Below are 6944 nucleotides of genomic sequence, written 5' to 3'. Positions count from 1 at the left end.
TCAAAGTTGGCAACACCTGTTCATATAACATAATTATATTTATGCCCTAGAGTAAAAGAGTGGACTATGTCCACATTTCACATTTCAAGAAAACGGCATTTTACTTCACTCATGGGTTTATTTTAGAAATTATCAATAGCACACATAGAACAGTTAATTATATAGTAACTTTTTATGCATATCATTGATAATGTGTGAAATAAAACATTTATGAAGTAAAATGTCGATGCCTTGAAATGTGAAATGTGGACATGACACACTTTTTTACTCATGGGTTCATTTTGAAAGTTCCGTTAATGGGAGAAGAGCCGAATGTAATATTATGAGGGACAAGAAGTTAAGGAAATACAGAACAACTTGTGTAATTTATACGTATTATTTTATTCGTATAATTAAATTATATATCTTTCTTTTTTCCTTGTAGTATTTGATTTATTATTTCGTTTTCAAACGCCATGTTCGATCGTCGATTTTTAGTTCGAGGCTTCGTAGAATTACACAAGAATTAGCATTAAATAGTTACTTAATTACAATACCAATTGAATAAATTGCTTCACTAATAAAATGTCATATTATAATAAATACAAATATGTTCATAACAATATTAATTATTATTAATCCTACTTTGATAATATTAAATATACTGTGATACGTTCATTCGTAGAAGGGGGGGATGTACTTCAGATTCAACTGCCATTCGCAAGAAGAGCAGCAGGGTTCGAATATTCGCGTCACATTTGTAGTAGTACCATCGACGTAGAAACAAGGCAGGTGGTGAGTATATTATATTAAATAAATTCGTAGATAACGATTAAGTTTTACGTACCTCTGTAAATCTTCAGTTACTCGTTACTTAATTTTGATGTCATAAATTTTTAAGAATATGATTTATCCTTTTCTAGTATATTTGTGGGTCTGTGCATATTTCTATCCGTTACTATGTATCTCCCACCATTACCCTATTTGATTCTATACGCAAATCAGATCGTACGAAATGAGGAATGTTAAATCATAGGGATATCAAAATGCTAAGGATTTAATCTGTTTTCAATTTTACAAACGTTCCTCGTCTCAAGTAATATTCTAGAAGAGGTTGGGTTATTACGCGGATAAATTTTTCTGCCTACATGTTGAAAAATATCGTAGAATTTTTAACGTACATAGGAAATCATAGAACTAAAGTTTGTGTAATAATGCATTACAAGAACACTAATGTAAGAAACTTATTATATGACTATCATATCTCACACCTCATAGTTTATTCCATAATTAATGCAGCAAATGGCATATTGGGGATATTGCTGTTATTTTCGCGAAACTTCGATATTTCCTCACAACACACACGGGACAGATTATGTAATTATATCATTGAAATCTTTTCCCATTCCTCGGCCTCACGTCACGTAAATATCTCAACACACACTAACATAGTTACACACCTCTGCCAAATGTCACTTAACTATCCCCTCATTTAACCCATCTAACTGTTGACGAAACTCAAATCGGAAGTCAGTCCCGTGTGTGGTGTATAGAGATATCGAAGTTATTTTATTAATTTAAAAATAATATCGGGAATTAAACAATTTCGTGGGTTACGTAACATGAATATAACAGAAAAAAAATAAAATTGCAATAATTAGAACTCTGTGTAATTCTTATCCCTTTTTTTTTCAAGCAGCGGAAGGGCAATCAGAGGCATTGGCCAGCCAGACGTCAACATGGCTGCATGGATGAAAATGCGACTGAGTCTGTAGTAGACAGACAGTACGAATCCAACAGAGCAGGTGATCCATCTGTTCTTACCTAGCTGCCCTGATGATGCAACTTGTAAGTATTAGCTATATAAACGTTGAAATGTCAAGTTCCGGACACGGTGGAGTAGGCCTACCCAAAAGCCTAATTCTGAAAGCTGTTGATAAACGTTCTCTTTTCAGAGGCCCTGTTAATCTCGGGCATCGAACCTTGTGCCAAGCTTGCAGAGAAGTCACTAAATGTCCTGCATCTTTCACACAATTAGTTTTCAGCAATTGGTTTTACGTTCAGTGTACAATAAACAGAGTAACATTAATAGGTGAAAAAAAAATATTACTGAATGCATACCACAACAAAGACTTGGATATACAATTCAAGTGACGAATACTGAAAAATTTAATTAATGATGTAGTAGGTCTTCTAGAATTGATGTAAATTGCAATTTTTTAGTATGCTAAATTCAAAAACGAACAACATACTTCCGTCTGTACTACGGAGTTACTTCAAATGTAGGCCCATTCTCCATTCTGATCCTATAACACTTTCAGTTCATTGCTGTAACATAAATTAGTGAATATAAAGAGTCAATGCAAAAGTATGAAGTTATTGATGCCTTGTAACCATTGAAAAATACGTTGCTTAGTACGTAATAAAATAGCGTCATTATGGTCGATATATCGAGTCTTGCAGTATATCGTAGTCGTTTCAGACATCTGAAAGTTCGTTGGTACAGATTTGGACATGGCGTGTGATCACTCGATTACTTGGTTCAGTGTAGCTCATAAATTGGACAGTTCTACATTTTGAAGGCTCTAACACGGTGTTAATAGTATCGTAGTCTGTGAAGATTTGCGTAATTTGCGAAGCGAAGTGCAAAATAAAGATCTGTAATCGCGCTAAGAAATGCAGTTATCCATAAAGCTCTACTTGTTTGTGTAATGTTATTTGTGCGAGTGAGTCCACTAATTTTGTGCGTGTCTATTTTTTTGTGAGTCTTTATTTTTCTCTACGGCTGTGCGTTTTCCCGTGAAAATGTCTATTTTTGTGTGCTAGCGTGTAAATTCTTTTGAATGTTTCTTTTTAGTGCATTTTTAGACTATTTCTTTGAGAGAGTGTATGTTTTTGAGAAAGCGTGTGTTGTTTTTGAGTGTGTTGCTTTTGAGAGCGTGTTGTTTGAGTTCTTCTGTTTACAGAGTATTTTTGAGGGGGTGTCTCCTTGAGAATTTTTTGAGAGGATTTTTTATAGACACATTCTTTGTTTGATATAGGCTCCCTTTTATTGGGGCGCTACCTTATTTGAGAGAGGCTTTCTATTTTTTGGAGGAAGGCATTTTTTTCTTCAGAGAGGAATTTTTTTTAGAGGTTTCCTTTTTTGAGATGGGAGTTATTTTTTCTTATGGAGAGGTTTTATTTCTTCGAGAGAGCCTTTAATTATTTATTTGAGAGTTTTTAATTAATTATTTGAGATTGTCTTTAATTATTTTTGAGACAGTATTAATTTTTTTTGAAAGAGTATTTATTTATTTCTTTGAGAGAGTCTTTATTTATTTCTTTGAAAGGTCTTTATTTATTTCTTTGAGAGAGTCTCTATTTATTTCATTGAGAGAGTCTTTATTTATTTCTTTGAGAGAGTCTTTATTTATTTCTTTGAGAGAGTCTTTATTTATTTCTTTGAGAGAGTCTTTATTTATTTCTTTGAGAGAGTCTTTATTAATTTCTTTGAGAGAGTCTTTATTTATTTCTTTGAGAGAGTCTTTATTTATTTCTTTGAGAGAGTCTTTATTTATTTCTTTGAGAGAGTCTTTATTTATTCCTTTGGGAGAGTCCTTATTTATTTCTTTGAGACAGTCTTTATTTACTTCTATGAGACAGTCTTTATTTACTTCTTTGAGAGAGTCTTTATTTACTGCTTTGAGAGAGTCTTTATTTACTTCTTCGAGAGAGTCTTTATTTATTTCTTCGAGAGTGCCTTGATTTATTTCTTTGTGAGAGTCTTTAATTAATTCTTTGAGAGTCCTCACTTTTCTTCTTTCAGAGAGTCGTTATTTATTTTTTTAGAGTCTTTATTTCTTTCTTTGAGAGAGTCTTTATTTCTTTCTTTAAGAGAGTCTTTATTTCTTTCTTTGAGAGAGGTTTATTTTTTTCTTTGAGGGGGTTTTTATTTTATTTCTAAGAGTATTTAATTTTTTCTTTGAGAAAGTTCTTATTTAGTTCTTTGAGAGTCTTTATTAATTAGTTTGAGTCTTTATTCAATTCCTTAAGAGAATCTTTATTTTTTTCCTTTAGACACTTTTTTTTCTTTTAAAGAGTCATTAATTTTCTATTTGAAAATTTTTTATTTGAGAGAGAGGGCATCTTTCGAGAGAGATTTCTGGTATTTATATGGGTGTGTCGACCTTTTAATTTGAGAGAGTGGACTTCTTTTTGACAGAGTTTAGAATTCATTTTTTCAAAAAGTATGCACATTTATTTTGAAAGAGTATGGACTTTTTTTTTGCAAGAGTGTGGACATTTATTTTGTAAGAGTGTGGACATTTATTTTGTAAGTGTGTGGACATTTATTTTGTAAGAGTGTGGACATTTAGTGGACATTTATTTTGTAAGATTGTGGACATTTATTTTGTAAGAGTGTGGACATTTATTTTGTAAGAGTATGGACATTTATTTTGTAAGAGTGTGGACATTTATTTTGTAAGAGTGTGGACATTTATTTTGTAAGAGTGTGGACATTTATTTTGTAAGAGTGTGGACATTTATTTTGTAAGAGTGTGGACATTTATTTTGTAAGAGTGTGGACATTTATTTTGTAAGAGTGTGGACATTTATTTTGTAAGAGTGTGGACATTTATTTTGTAAGAGTGTGGACATTTATTTTGTAAGAGTGTGGACATTTATTTTGTAAGAGTGTGGACATTTATTTTGTAAGAGTGTGGACATTTATTTTGTAAGAGTGTGGACATTTATTTTGTAAGAGTGTGGACATTTATTTTGTAAGAGTGTGGACATTTATTTTGTAAGAGTGTGGACATTTATTTTGTAAGAGTGCGGAAATTTTTTTTGTAAGAGTGCGGACATTTTTTTTGTAAGAGTGTGGACATTTTTTTTGTAAGAGTGTGGACATTTTTTTTGTAAGAGTGTGGACATTTTTTTTGTAAGAGTGTGGACATTTTTTTTGTAAGAGTGTGGACATTTTTTTTGTAAGAGTGTGGACATTTTTTTTGTAAGAGTGTGGACATTTTTTTTGTAAGAGTGTGGACATTTTTTTAGTAAGAGTGTGGACTTTTTTTTAGTAAGAGTGTGGACTTTTTTTAGTAAGAGTGTGGACTTTTTTTAGTAAGAGTGTGGACTTTTTTTTAGTAAGAGTGTGGACTTTTTTTTTAGTAAGAGTGTGGACTTTTTTTTAGCAAGAGTGTGGACTTTTTTTAGTAAGAGTGTGGACTTTTTTTTAGTAAGAGTGTGGACTTTTTTTTAGTAAGAGTGTGGACTTTTTTTTAGTAAGAGTGTGGACTTTTTTTTAGTAAGAGTGTGGACTTTTTTTTAGTAAGAGTGTGGACTTTTTTTTAGTAAGAGTGTGGACTTTTTTTTAGTAAGAGTGTGGACTTTTTTTTAGTAAGAGTGTGGACTTTTTTTTAGTAAGAGTGTGGACTTTTTTTTAGTAAGAGTGTGGACTTTTTTTTAGTAAGAGTGTGGACTTTTTTTTAGTAAGAGTGTGGACTTTTTTTTAGTAAGAGTGTGGACTTTTTTTTAGTAAGAGTGTGGACTTTTTTTTAGTAAGAGTGTGGACTTTTTTTTAGTAAGAGTGTGGACTTTTTTTTAGTAAGAGTGTGGACTTTTTTTTAGTAAGAGTGTGGACTTTTTTTTAGTAAGAGTGTGGACTTTTTTTTAGTAAGAGTGTGGACTTTTTTTTAGTAAGAGTGTGGACTTTTTTTTAGTAAGAGTGTGGACTTTTTTTTAGTAAGAGTGTGGACTTTTTTTTAGTAAGAGTGTGGACTTTTTTTTAGTAAGAGTGTGGACTTTTTTTTAGTAAGAGTGTGGACTTTTTTTTAGTAAGAGTGTGGACTTTTTTTTAGTAAGAGTGTGGACTTTTTTTTAGTAAGAGTGTGGACTTTTTTTTAGTAAGAGTGTGGACTTTTTTTTAGTAAGAGTGTGGACTTTTTTTTAGTAAGAGTGTGGACTTTTTTTTAGTAAGAGTGTGGACTTTTTTTTAGTAAGAGTGTGGACTTTTTTTTAGTAAGAGTGTGGACTTTTTTTTAGTAAGAGTGTGGACTTTTTTTTAGTAAGAGTGTGGACTTTTTTTTAGTAAGAGTGTGGACTTTTTTTTAGTAAGAGTGTGGACTTTTTTTTAGTAAGAGTGTGGACTTTTTTTTAGTAAGAGTGTGGACTTTTTTTTAGTAAGAGTGTGGACTTTTTTTTAGTAAGAGTGTGGACTTTTTTTTAGTAAGAGTGTGGACTTTTTTTTAGTAAGAGTGTGGACTTTTTTTTAGTAAGAGTGTGGACTTTTTTTTAGTAAGAGTGTGGACTTTTTTTTAGTAAGAGTGTGGACTTTTTTTTAGTAAGAGTGTGGACTTTTTTTTAGTAAGAGTGTGGACTTTTTTTTAGTAAGAGTGTGGACTTTTTTTTAGTAAGAGTGTGGACTTTTTTTTAGTAAGAGTGTGGACTTTTTTTTAGTAAGAGAGTGGACTTTTTTTTAGTAAGAGTGTGGACTTTTTTTTAGTAAGAGTGTGGACTTTTTTTTAGTAAGAGTGTGGACTTTTTTTTAGTAAGAGTGTGGACTTTTTTTTAGTAAGAGTGTGGACTTTTTTTTAGTAAGAGTGTGGACTTTTTTTTAGTAAGAGTGTGGACTTTTTTTTAGTAAGAGTGTGGACTTTTTTTTAGTAAGAGTGTGGACTTTTTTTTAGTAAGAGTGTGGACTTTTTTTTAGTAAGAGTGTGGACTTTTTTTTAGTAAGAGTGTGGACTTTTTTTTAGTAAGAGTGTGGACTTTTTTTTAGTAAGAGTGTGGACTTTTTTTTAGTAAGAGTGTGGACTTTTTTTTAGTAAGAGTGTGGACTTTTTTTTAGTAAGAGTGTGGACTTTTTTTTAGTAAGATTGTGGACTTTTTTTTAGTAAGAGTGTGGACTTTTTTTTAGTAAGAGTGTGGACTTTTTTTTAGTAAGAGTGTGGACTTTTTTTTAGTAAGAGTGTGGACTTTTT

At 31.4% G+C, this 6944-nt stretch overlaps 1 long non-coding RNA gene across 2 annotated transcripts; it reads left to right on the top strand.

The window, feature by feature from the left end:
* The first annotated feature begins 679 nt into the window (after positions 1-679).
* LOC138716358 (uncharacterized) lies at positions 680-2083 on the top strand. Of its 2 annotated transcripts, none has more exons than XR_011336647.1 (3): positions 680-774; positions 1679-1827; positions 1935-2083. It is a non-coding gene; the product is annotated as an uncharacterized lncRNA (long non-coding RNA). The 2 variants fall into 2 exon arrangements; XR_011336648.1 differs by having other exon boundaries at positions 700-774; positions 1676-1827.
* The last annotated feature ends 4861 nt before the right edge of the window (positions 2084-6944 follow it).

The sequence above is a fragment of the Periplaneta americana genome, chromosome 16 (genome assembly GCF_040183065.1).
Source record: "Periplaneta americana isolate PAMFEO1 chromosome 16, P.americana_PAMFEO1_priV1, whole genome shotgun sequence".
Taxonomy (NCBI): Eukaryota; Metazoa; Arthropoda; class Insecta; order Blattodea; family Blattidae; genus Periplaneta; species Periplaneta americana.
This window is presented reverse-complemented; position numbering and strand designations above follow the sequence as displayed.